At 37.8% G+C, this 11,795-nt stretch overlaps 1 pseudogene; it reads left to right on the top strand.

Moving 5' to 3' along the window:
• The first annotated feature begins 243 nt into the window (after positions 1-243).
• On the top strand, positions 244-1,187 carry LOC133061613 (olfactory receptor 7A17-like; annotated as a pseudogene).
• The last annotated feature ends 10,608 nt before the right edge of the window (positions 1,188-11,795 follow it).

Raw genomic sequence — 11,795 nt, 5'->3', positions numbered from 1 at the left:
TGACAGAATTTTATTAAAACTGTACTATACATGACATCCTGGGGGAAACTGACAGTTGGACAAGTTTGTTAATTAGAGGTAACACAAGAGGTGCCCTCAAGTGCACAAAATTCATGGACATAATGTTAAAAGTAATTTATTGATGGAAATGTAAATGGTAGCATTTATACCTTGTGAGTAATGCCCATTTGTGTGAAAATAAGTCATGTTATTTACCCATTTTTTCCTAGTCACCACCACCACATGGCACCAAGGAACCTAACAAGTGTTTCCAAGTTTCTTCTTCTGGGGTTTTCAGAAGAACCAGAATTGCAACCCTTTATATTTGAGCTTTTCCTCTCCATGTACCTGATCACTGTGTTTGAAAACCTGCTCATTATTCTGGCTGTCAGTTCAAATCTGCACCTCCATACCCCCATGTACTTCTTTCTTTCCAACCTGTCCTTTGTAGACATCTGTTTCACCTCCACCACCATCCCAAAGATGCTGGTGAATATACAAAGAGCAAAGTTATAACCTATGAAGGCTGCATCACCCAGATGTATTTCTTCATACTTTTTGGAGGACTGGACATCTTACTCCTAACAGTGATGGCCTATGATCGCTTCATGGCCATCTGTCACCCCCTGCACTACATGGTCCTCATGAACCCCCAGCTCTGTGAACTGTTGGTGCTGGTGTCCTGGGTCATGAGTGCCCTGCATTCCTTGTTAGAAAGCTTAATGGTATTGCGACTGTCCTTCTGTACCTCGTTAGAAATTCCTCACTTTTTCTGTGAACTCAATCAGATGATCCAATTTGCCAGTTCTGATACCTTTCTCAACAATGTGGTGATGTACTCTGGAGCTGTGTTGCTGGCTGGTGGTTCCCTCACATGTATCATTTACTCTTACTCTAAGATAATTTCCTCCATATATGGAATCACATCATCTCAGGGGAAGTATAAAGCATTTTCCACCTGTGCATCCCACCTCTCCATTGTTTCCTTATTTTATTGTACGGGTTTAGGAGTGTACCTCAGCTCTGCCAGTACCAACAGCTCACACTCAAGTGCAACAGCCTCGGTGATGTACACTGTGGTCACACCCATGCTGAACCCCTTCATCTACAGTCTGAGAAATAAAGACTTAAAGAGGGGTCTGAAAACACTCTTTGGAAAGGTGACTCTAAAAGGGCCATTGTCCTAAGGCGTAAGAAGTGCCCTGGATAACAGAGCTCAAAGCAAGCCAAAAGTTTCCAGTCTTTGCTTAGACTGTGGACATAGAACATGTTTCTTCCAATTTTCTTGGAATTTCTATTTTTATTTCAAATTTTCTATACAGTTTATTCAACTCACTTTTAAGGTTTGTGATCTCTCTATTATCCAAATGGTATTCCCAACCTTGAACATGAAATATTTAATTTCTTTTCAAATAAAATAAATCACACCATGTATTTTTTTTTTATGGTAATAGTAGCTGTACTACTCCTATGAGGAGGAAATTCCTCTTGGCAAGATAGCTATTTATATAACATTATTACAGAGAAGAATTTGAGACCATTCTTTATCACTTTTGTGAACATCATTCTTTGCACATCATTACCTTAATTTCTCTTCCTGATAATCCAAACTTTAACATACTGGATGTTATCACTGGTCATGTTCTTTTTCTATTCATTAGACTCTGATACATTGCTTATGCCACTGTGTCTACCATAGTTGCTGGCAAAAATTGGTAATAAAAAACATGTCTTCAAGTGGATAATAAAATACATGTCTTCAAGCGGAATCTACAGCAAAAGACAAATATAGAAAAAAGATTGAAATAATATGACCAGGCAGTAGAGTTGATCTTCAGTAAGATGAAGGAAAATATAAAATCATGCAATTATTACTCTGCAGATATTTTCAGGCAGTTCAGAATTTTTCTTTTTCAACTCTATTTCAATGAGTTTTCCACTCACTGAAATACGGAGTTTCACTGTCCATTTGTAAGGTGTGCTCATTGAGCTGAAGGACTGGAAGTATGCTTTGAGTTTTTATTAAATTATTTTTCTCATCTTTGCTTAAAAATTTCCAATACTTACAGAAAATATTACCTTCTATGTCTCTAAATGAAATTTCTCCCATTGTTCAATGTATTGTCATAACTAATGAATGGGGCAGTAAATGAACACCAATGTCATCCATTATGTACCATCTTCATAATCAAGGCGTGATTCAGTATGAAATGAATTCTTGATTCAGGGTCACTGGTGTTGTGAAAACACCCATGTCCTTCCAATCTCCCGTTGTGACCTCAAAACAACATCAATGAGTCACTTTTTCATACAGTTATATGAAATAAACTTGAATAACAACATTCATGAATGCTGTCTTCAAATATCAAAACAAATGCCTAGAGCATGAAGAATTAGATTATTAAGATTGTCCTCAGTTCTATCCAATTTGACTATTTTATCAGTTAGTTATTGCTGCATACAACTTTTCTAAAATAAAATTGTTTAATAAAATATCTTTATTATCAAATGGGATGGTCAGTATGGAGTGGTATTGATCTCTTCAGGTTTCTCATGAGACTGTAGTCAGACATGAATCTCTTTATTGTGTTTCTAAGGCTCATCCATGATGCTCTGTGTGGCTATACTGCTCTTTCGACTTGAACCAATTTATGTTTTTATACCTATGTAAGTTAATATTCTATTTTGCAAGGAAAATTCGCTTATTAAAATGTGGATTTCTTTAATTCCACTATTTCAATATTCACATATAGAACTCTTTTTTTTCCCCCAGTTTGAAGAGATATGTCCTGCCCCTGTTAGGTGTGACTCAGCTTCCTGGGCTTCAGACCCTAATCCAGCAGGCACACTAGAACTTTTAAATTTTAATACCTTAATTAAAGCATTATTGCATATAATAAACTATGTCCTTTAAAGTGTACAAATTGAAGAATTCCAAAACAGATGGCCAGTCCAGGTTGGATGCATGAGACAAGTGCTCGGGGCTGGTGCACTGGGATGACCCAGAGGGATGGGATGGGGAGGGAGGTGGGAGGGGGGATCGGGATGGGGAACACATGTAAATCCATGGCTGATTCATGTCAATGTATGGCAGAAACCACTACAATATTGTAAAGTAATTAGCCTCCAACTAATAAAAATAAATGAAAAAAAATTAAGAGTACACTTGCCTGGTTCCATTTACATATATCTTAAGGAGGTGTACAATAGTTTTATGGTTTGTGTGGTGTAGTGGTAAAAGAATCCACCAGCCAATGCAGAAGACAGAGGAGATGCAGTTTCAAGCCCTGGATCAAGAAGATCCCCTGCAGTAGGAAATGGTAATCCACTGCAGTATTCTTGCCTGGGAAATCCCATGGACAGAGGAGCCTGGCAGGCTATAGTCCATGGGGTCGAAAAGAGTTGGACACAACTGAATGACTGAGCAAGTACATATGTAGTTGCTACAAGTGTATCCCCACAGATTTCTTCCTTATTTCTGAAGGCAGTGTAGAATAATAAAAATAACTTTTGAGAGGGGGTGTGAGAAAACATGAAATGTATAAAAATAGTATAGTTGAAAGAACGTATTCAAAGCATAAGGAGTATGTATTATTATTCATATTTGTATTATTCATATATATATTTCTCTTAAACCCACACAGGTACATGTATATACACACACATATTCATTTATAATCCCATTTATTATGCTGAAAAAAAACTTTACATAAAATTGAAGGGTAAAGAAGTCAAAATAATAGATGTTTGAATTAACATGAAATTCAAGGAGGGAAGCCCATGGTGGCTTAGTGATAAAGAATCCGCATACCAATGTAGGAGACATAGGTTTGATTCATGGGTCAGGAAGATCCCCTGTAGAAGGCAATGGCAATTTACTCTAGGATTCTTGCCTGGCAAATCCCATGGACAGAGGAGCCTGGCAGGCTACAGTCCATAGGGTCTCAAAAGAGTTGTATACATGTGGCAGCTAAACAACAGCAATAAAAGAATGTAGAAATCCAGAAAAAAAATTTTTTAAATAACATGTGTCACCTTATTTTGATGTGAAGTACTTTTCCTATCTTAAGTCTTCAAGACAGAACCACATTTATATTTATGCAACATGAAATTCAATGCACCAACAAATGAGGCAACTATTTACAAATTAACTCTAATTTTTTTCTCCTACTAATATGGGATTTCAGTACAAATACCTTTATCCAGAGGAAACTAAGTGACTGAATTAAAGAGTTTAAATTCAATTTCAGAGAACTGAATTTATTAGATAAACGTGTGTGTTACAGTCCTATTGCTGCAATAAGGCATTACTATCCTAGCAATTTTTTTGAGATCAGAAGTTGATATTCCTTCTAATTGGACTGAATAGAAGATGTCTGCTAAAACTTGGATCCACCTGGACACTCCAGGGAAGAGTGCATTGCCTTCTTAAACCCCTTTCTAAGGGCACCTGGATTCCTTGTCTCATGGTCCTTTCTCCATCTTCGAAGTCAGCAGTATAGCATCTTCAAATCTGACCCTGACTCCAGTTCTTCTCTCCTCCATATTTATAGAACCATTGAAATTACCTTATATCAGCCTGGCTTTTTTGTTGCTGTTCAGTCGCTAAGACATGTCCAACTCTTTGTGACCCTGTGGACTGCAGCACACTAGGCTCCTCTGTCCTCCACTGTCTCCCAGAGTTTGTCATATTCATAGCCATTGAATCAGTGATGCCATCCAACCACTTCATTCTCTGTTGCCCCTTTCTCCTTTTGCCTTCAAGCTTTCCAACAATCAGGGTCTTTTCCAATGAGTCAGCTCTTCACATCAGCTGGCCAAAGTACTGGAGCTTCAACTTCAGCACCAGTGCTTGAAAGCACTGATTCAGGGTTGATTTCCTTTAGGATTGACTGGACAAGTTAATCTTTTCACTTTAAAGTCAATGATTAACAAATTTATTTTATATGCTAGCTTTTCTCCCCTTTATATAAGGTGACATGTTTAAAGATCTTGGAATTAGGATATGGACATCTTCTAGAGACACTTATTCTGCCTACTTCAAAGTCTTTATTTGATGTTTACTATTTGATGTCATTCAAGACCCCTTATATAAAGAGTTAAATACAGTTTATCGCAGCCTCTGTAGTCAGTGATTTTTTTTTCTTTCAAAATTACATACAAAAGTCATTTTGGTAGAGAAGACATAAACTTAACTGTATCTGACTCTAACAAAGGACCAGAGCCTTGTTAGTCGAAGTGTGACCAACGTACTAGGACCTGTAGCATCGCAGCTTCTAGTGGCTGATAGAAATGTGGAGTCCTTGGGCCCACTGAAAGCCTACCTCCCCAATCAAAATTTGTGCTTGGATCCCTGGTGACTTGTGTGCACACTAAAGGTGGAGAAGTGTCAGTGTAAAATGAGATTTCTCATCTTCTAGCTGTTAATATTTGGGACAGAAAAATTACTTCTCTCAGATGCTGTTCTGTGTATTGACAGTATTTACCCACATCCTTTCTGACATTGCCACATATTCCCAGAAGCAAAACCACCTCTGGTTGAGAACCATGACCCTGAGTTTGAGAACTGGAAACCTTCTAATAGAATTCCAGTCAAGACTCCCTCCCAAAACTGGTTGGTAATTTTCAGCATAATGCTAAATAACCACCTACAATGAGGAATGAAGTACATAATGGTATACAAATGGAAGAAACTTCTCTAAAAATGAGATTAGATAATCCTTATAATGTGCTATTGGAGGTTATGGCACTTAAAACATCTAAATGTTAATATATCTCATAACTTACACACAGTTTGTAGCTATTAGCTTCACACATAAGCATGAAGTTATTAATGTTTTAGCAAAAGTGTCAGGAAGCCAAAGAATGCACTGCCCAAAGTTTTACCTTAAATGGACAAAGTTGTTCCTCTTATATGGAGGGGAATAATGACTTTCTAAGGGTATCATGGGCTGTGTCCCCACCATACGTCAATGCTTCAGTTATATAAGAGACATAGTGAAGACAGTTGCTTCAGTCTCACATGCTGGAGAAAACTTAAATTCAGGAATGAGATAAGGTGCAGGCAGGAGAATTAATGGAGAAAGATTAATAAAAACTGAACTCTCTTGCCTTACAATCTGATCTCCAGAGAACACAGAATCAATTGGAAAAAAAAAAAAACAAACAACTTTCTGTCTAGATCAAGAAGTCCCACAAGGAAATCATGTATGTATAAGTCATTGTAAAACAGGCAAAAATGTGTCTAATGAGCGGGTATAGAGAGTTGTAAATATCCCCATGCTTGTATAACCTGGGCATGGACAAGACAATGCTGCAACTGGAGTCCTAAGTCTGGCTAAATGTCCAGTGTCTTATCTGCAGACAACTTCAGTCTTCATCATCAACCCAGGAAGGGATTCAGAGTTCCATAGAAAGACATTTCTCTCAGAGCTCCAAAGCAAATGAGTCCAAGAGCCCAAAAGACATTGCCCAAAGAAAAAGTCAGAAATAATGAAATCCAAGAATATTTACCCGAGGGCACCTGAGAAACAAGTCATCCTATCCAGGAGTCCAGAGAACACTTTGGTTGTTTGCTTGCTCGGTGAAAATTCAAAGTATCTTTTAGATGCTAAAAAAGAGAAGTGAACATTGAACTCAGTAAGGTAATGTTCAGGGATAAGTATCTTATTAATAAACTGGAGTGGAGAAATAGTGTACTAGCTGTGGAAGGGTGTAAAATGAAATGAAGGCATTTCTTTCTAACTTTTAAGATGGCATATTTGACCATATTTACTTATTGATAAGAAAGATCCAAACCAAGGAATTCTTACAAATGCATCTTTGCAAAAATCCTTGTGGTTGTGAGAAACATGTTTCACAGTATCTTCTGTGAAAAAAAAAAATTTAGATGTAGAAGGGGTATGCTAATTATCTTACTTTGCAATCATTTCATTACCTATGAGGGTAGATATGTTTGTGGATTTATTAGCCATTTACTTTCTTTATCTTAAATTATCTGTATGACTCCTTTCTTTGGTAGAGAAGAATCAGAGAAACTTTATTCCTATTTTTGATTGCAACCTTTCAATAAAAGAATTGGACTTTTTTTCACAAAATAGTTTGTGGCTGTTTGTCATTTAGTTCTTTTATTTGTATATAATGTATTGGAGGGGAACTGTGGGTGTTTATAAATTTTGTGTGGTCAAACCTATCCATCAATCACACTGTGTGTTCTCCTTTGTTTTTTATTTTTATTTTTTTTCCCTGAAGGAAATGAGCTGTCACTTTAATGTTTTCCACTTGCAAATCACTGTTTTAAGCAAAAATGATGCTAAAAGTTCTGACTCATTAGTGCTAATATGGGGCTTCCCAGGTTGCCCTAGTGGTAAAGAACCTGCCTGCCAATGCAGGAGACATAAGAGATGTGGGTTTGATCACTAGGTTGGGAAGATCCCCTGGAGGAGGACATGGCAACCCATTCCAGTATTCTCGCCTGGAGAATCCCCATGGACAGAGGAGTCTGGCATGCTGCAGTCAGTGGGGTTGCAAAGAGTCAGACATGACTGAAGCAAATTAACACAGTGCTAATACATTGCCCTTTACACATTTTCTGTGTCAACCAAAAAAAAAAAAAAAGCACACCGTGAGAGTTACAAGTTAATTTATTTGTAACAATAGGAGGTCTGCAGCCTGGAAAACAGCACCTCAGATAACTCCGAAGAGGTAGCGGGGAAATGATGGTATATATGTGATTTTGGTATGCAGTCGAGCACATATTTTTTTGTAGACAGTTTCTGCTGGTCTCATGAAGCTTCTGCTACTCTCAAGAAACAATTGTCACCATGAAGGATTTTAGTAAGGAGAAGGCCATGGCACCCCACTCCAGTACACTTGCCTGGAAAATCCCATGGACGGAGGAGCCTGGTGGGCTGCAGTCCATGGGGTCACTAGGAGTCGGACACGACTGAGCGACTTCCCTTTCACTTTTCACTTTCATGCATTGGAGAAGGAAATGGCAACCCACTCCAGTGTTCTTGCCTGGAGAATCCCAGGGACGGGGGAGCCTGGTGGGCTGCCGTCTATGGGGTCGCACAGAGTCGGACACTACTGAAGCGACTTAGCAGCAGCAGCAGCAGGATTTTAGTGCTTCTCTAGATATGAGGAGATACAAGACTTGGGCTCATAAAATCAGTTCCTGAGAGTAACTGTCTGGAGACCTGTCCCACCAGGTCCCCCGTCCCCTGCTCGTGCCACCAGCACAAAATGCCTCATTTCTGCTCTCCACCCTGGGCTCCTTCAGGGAGCATTGTAGGTCAGCAGCTCCAACAGCGCACTTGTCAAATGGCAAGTGCCAATTTGCATTTGACATCCAACATATTTTTACATCTCTGTCAATTTTTATTGTTCTTTTTGCCTGTTTTAATTAGATCTATGTCTAAAAGTTGCATCACATTTGGCCGTCAGGTGGAAGGTATTCTTCTTTACCATTTGACTAAAGATAATCGCTCTTCTCTTTTAGCACGTTGAAATCCATGAATCTTCTTATAAGATGAAATTCTAACCTAAACACTGCTTTCTCCCTACATTCTAAAAGGTCTTCTGTTGCATTATTTATTTTCAGGTCTTTACTAGTTTAATTTTATGGTAGTAACCAATGTTGATGTCATTAAATTATGACTAGTCCATATTTTTATATAACTTAGTTATAGATATTCATTTCATTTTGTCTCATACAGTTGTTTTTTATTTGGAGGATAATTGCTTTACAATGTTGCTCTGGTTTCTGCCGTAGAACAACATGAATCAGCCAGAATTTTATATATATCTATATATGTCTATATCCCCTCCTCTTGAGACTCCTCCCTCCCACCCCCTGCAACCCCACTCCTCTAGGTCTGGGCTCCCTGTGTTATATAGCAGCTTCCCAACAGCTAGCTATTTTACACATGGTAGTGTATATATGTCAACATTACTTGCTCAATTTATCTTACCCTCTCCTTCTCCCGCTGCATCCACAAGTCCATTTTCGATGTCTGTGTCTCCATTCCTTCTCTGCAAATAGGTTCATCAGTACTATTTTTCTAGATTCCACATATAACATACAGTTGTTTTTAAACCCCTCTACTTAACCTAACTTTAGTCTCACTGACAGTTCTCCATAAATTCTCAGATTCTTTTAAAACTTGCTTTTTATGTTATCCACACATACTCCATATACTTCATAAGTGCTCTTTTGTTTGAATGCAGTCATTTTTCCTACCTTTTGCTCCATTTTAATATTTCCTCGAGGACTTGCCTCCAGTCACTAGTATAATGATGATTCGTTGTTTATGGCCCTTCAACATTTCATGGTGTGACTGTGTTACTCTCACTTTGCCTCTCATATTCTTTATCATTATGTAGCTTCTTTAGTCAATGCTACTAATACATGATGAGATAGTGATATTCAAAGTGTTTGGAATCATGGATGATTTTGTCACCCAGGGTACTCCGAGCGATATCCAAACTTTTTTTTTATCTGTTACACAGGTGGTTCCACAGGGGTCACAGATGCTCTAAGCTTTCTACAATGTATAAGACAGACTCCACCACAATGATCTGGACCTGAATGTCAATCGTCCAACTCTGAAGACCCCCAAATTAAAGGCTATCTGCATTTTAAATATTGAAAGCTGCCTTAAATAAATTCAGAAAAGATGCAAGATAAAAGATTACTGTATAGATATTTGTAGCTTGTCTATTCACCAGTAATCAATAATCAACTATCAGAATGAGAAATAAATAAAAGCAAGGGAAAAGGGGTGGGGGGAGGCCTAATTAAATTTAAAATATTTTGCTCAGCAAAGGAAACCAATTAAAAAGTAAAAAGACAACCCATGGAATTGGAGAAAATATTTTCACTGATGGGACTTGGTATCCAAAATATATAAACAATTCATACAACTCAATTAAAAATAAAGCAACCCAGTAAAAAAATGAACTGAAGACCTGAATAGACATTTTTTTCCTGAGGAAGACACATGGATGACTAACCAGCACATGACAAGTTACTCAATATCATGAATTTCTAGAAAAATGAAAATCAAAACAGAAATGACATATCATCCTTATCAGGATGCCTACCATCAGAACATCTACAAATCATAATGTTGAAGAGGATGTCATGGAAAGGGCACCCTTGCAAGCTGTTGGCAGGAATGTAAATTGGTGCAGGCATTGTGGAAAACAGTATGGAAGTTCCTCAAAAGCTAAAAAATAGAACTAACACATGATCCAGAAATTATATTTCTCAGTATTTATTCAAAGTAAATGAAAATATTAATTAATATGTCCCTATATTCATTATCTCATGTTTACAATAGCCAATATATGGGTTCAACCTAAGTGTTCATTGACAGAAGAATGGATAAAAATGATATGTTATATACAATGGGATACTATTTAAGTATAAACATGTGAAATTTTGCCTTTTTCAGCAATATGGACATAGACTTTGAAAGTATTAGGCTAAGTGGAATAAATGAGAAAAAAGTCACATGATTTCACTTATATTTGGATTATAAAAAACAGAAAAATAAATGAAGAAGCAATCAAATATCAACACATAGATACAGAGAAGAGAGTAGTTGTTACCAGAGGGAAAGTATATAGGAGGACAAAATGGGTCAAGGGGGCCAACTGTTCAATGACAAGAGACACATAATGTTCTGTGGTGAGAATATTTGCTGTAGACAGAGAATTCAAAATATAATGTTGCACATATTAAACATATATAATGCTGTGAACCAACATTAGTGTGTGAGTCTCTCAGTTGTGTCTGACTCTTTGGGACCCCATGGGCTAAAGCTCACCAGGCTTCTCTGTCCATGGAATTTTCCAGGCAAGAATACTGGAGTGGGCTGCCATTCCCTTCTCAGGGATCGTCTCAGCCAAGGGATTGAACCCAATTCTTCTGCATTGCATGCAGATTTTTTACTATCTGAGCCACCAGCAAAGCCCATAAAACAACATTACTTCAATAAAATGGAAAAAGACCCAAATACTAGTATTGGTGAGAATGGGCAGAAAAGTTAAACCTGTGCAGTACTGGTGTTGATATAATTTATGGTATAGTCATGATGGGAAACAGTACAGCATCTAAGTTACTCAAAAAATGAAAAAAATAGAATGGGAATATGTTACAACAATTTTATTTTTTTGTATATTTCCAAAGAATTGAACCCTCCATAAAAATATATGCACCCCTTTTTCATTGAAACATTATCCATCCTGATGAAACATATGGAAACAACTGAAGTATTAATTGTTGCCTGAATGCCTCTGACTGTTGTGTTCAGTCACTCAGTTGTGTCTGATTCTTTGCAACCCCATGGATTGTAGCCCACCAGGCTTCTCTGTCAGTGGAATTTTCCAGGCTGAATACTGGAGCAGGTTGTTGTTTTCTACACGAGGAGATCTTCCTGACCCAGAAATGGAACCCAAGTTTCTTGCATCTCCTTCACTGGCAGGTGGATTCTTTACCACTGAGTCACCTGGATAGCCCCATTTTGTAAATAGATTTTTTTAAAATGTTGCATATATTGGATTATTGTTGTTGTTCAGTCACTTGGTCATGTCCAAATTTTTGCATCCATAGACTGTAGCACGCCAGGCCTCTCTGTCCCTCACCATTTCCCAAGTTTGCCTAAGTTCATCTCCATTGTATCAGTGATGCCATATGACCATCTCATCCTCTAATGACCTCTTCTCCTTCTGCCCTCAATCTTTCCCAGGATCAGGGACTTTTCCAATGAATCAACTGTTCATATCAGAAG

This window comes from Dama dama, chromosome 9 (assembly GCF_033118175.1).
Source record: "Dama dama isolate Ldn47 chromosome 9, ASM3311817v1, whole genome shotgun sequence".
NCBI lineage: Eukaryota > Metazoa > Chordata > Mammalia > Artiodactyla > Cervidae > Dama > Dama dama.
Note: the sequence above shows the minus strand (reverse complement) of the source record. Positions and strands in the feature narration are given on the sequence as shown.